This window comes from Heptranchias perlo, unplaced genomic scaffold (genome assembly GCF_035084215.1).
Source record: "Heptranchias perlo isolate sHepPer1 unplaced genomic scaffold, sHepPer1.hap1 HAP1_SCAFFOLD_56, whole genome shotgun sequence".
Taxonomy (NCBI): Eukaryota; Metazoa; Chordata; class Chondrichthyes; order Hexanchiformes; family Hexanchidae; genus Heptranchias; species Heptranchias perlo.
This window is the reverse complement of record NW_027139581.1, coordinates 3,993,560-3,995,135: the sequence shown is the minus strand read 5'-3', so window position 1 is coordinate 3,995,135 and position 1,576 is coordinate 3,993,560. Positions and strand designations below refer to the sequence as shown.

Below are 1,576 nucleotides of genomic sequence, written 5' to 3'. Positions count from 1 at the left end.
TTGTGCTCTGCAACAGACGGGCCCCAAGAATTCAGTCCCCAAACAGTCTCCGCTCAATAATATTCTGAAAGTGACAATCACCTGTTTCATTCTTTTTCTGTTCTATTTTTCTGTCGTTTTTGAAGAAGAAGTGAGGCAAAGAAGTAACATTTGTAGTTAGCGTCTTAAAAATGCTTCCTCCCTATCGGGGAATTGAATCCCTGGCTAAGGGGGGATATCTCACCACGATGGAGAATATCCAATTGGAAATTATTTTTCCGAAGACTTTTAATCGCCCCACGTCCCCGTGTCTCGCCATCTCAGGGAGGAGGTCAAACTCGCCGGAAAAACTTGAACCATTTGACGATTCTAGCGGAGCCGTTTTCCTGGGAGTCGGTTTTGAAACAGGACACAGGCTCAATGTGTTCCAATCTGTTTCCTTCTTTGACCCCGTGATTCTCAAATCTGCGGGTATTGGACAGATGGAGGGAGAGAGACTGACACAGACTCAGACAGACCGAGAGAGTCTCTTTCTGTCCCAGTGTCTCTCTCTCTTTCTGAGTGTCTCTCTTTCCCACTCTTTTCCTCGCACCCCACATCACTTTATTCTGGATCTGAACGAACAGAGAGATGGAAATGTGAACAGTGAGTCTTCTTTCAACAGTGGACCGTGGAAAGTTGAACAAACTGTCATCAAATCGGTCATTTCATTAAAAATTCAAGCTTGAAACAAGTACGGACGGGGTTCGAACCCGCGCTTTTCGGTTTACAAGACCGACGCCTTTCCACTTGGCCACCGCACCCCACGAGCAAAAACCCGATGATAATGCTCTTCAGCGGGTGAAGTCAGATCAACAGGTTTATGCAACTGATTGCGACAATCGACTAATCGAGGAACAATGGATTTCTACTATTCCGCCTTAACGAATAATTTCATGACAGTTTATTTAACGGGCCGTTGTGGAAAGAGTCACAGAGAGAGAGATAGAAAGAGACAGACAGAAAGAGAGAGAGAGAGAGAGAGATAGAGACAGATGGAGATACGGGGAGAGAGATGCAGAGAGAGAGACCTTAATAGAGAGCTTTAAAATCGGTGGAATATCAGTGAAATTAAATTCAGGAAACTGGGATGGTCCGAGTTCGTCTTTCAATGTATTTTCCACATCAAATATTGGAAATAAATTTCTTTCTGTATGTCTGTCTCTCTCTCTCTTTCTCTTCGTTTAGAGCGGCTGAATTAGCCCGGGTCTGCAAACAGCTCGATTCTGCGTATTCATTACTTGCACATTATTCGGGTTCTGAAATCGAGGTGAAGAGTGAGGCAGAGAGCAGGCTTTAAAATCGCTGGAATATCAGTGAAATTAAATTGTGGAAAGTGGGATGGTCCGAGTTAGATTTTCAGTGTATTTTCCACATCTAATATTGGAGATCAATTGCAAGTGAAAGTTTTTCGGACGGAGGGAGGTGTACAGTGGTGTTCCCCTTAGGTCGGTATTGGGACCATTGCTTTTTTGACATATATTAATGACTTGGACTTGGGTGTGCAGGGCAAAATTAAAAAATTGCAGGTGACTCAAAACTTGGAAGTGTCGTGAAC

The 1,576-nt window shown here is 43.8% G+C and overlaps 1 non-coding gene across 1 annotated transcript; it reads right to left on the bottom strand.

Moving 5' to 3' along the window:
• Nucleotides 1–710: 710 nt before the first annotated feature.
• trnat-ugu (transfer RNA threonine (anticodon UGU)) lies at nt 711–782 on the bottom strand. Its single transcript has one exon. It is a non-coding gene; the product is annotated as a tRNA-Thr (tRNA).
• Nucleotides 783–1,576: the final 794 nt, after the last annotated feature.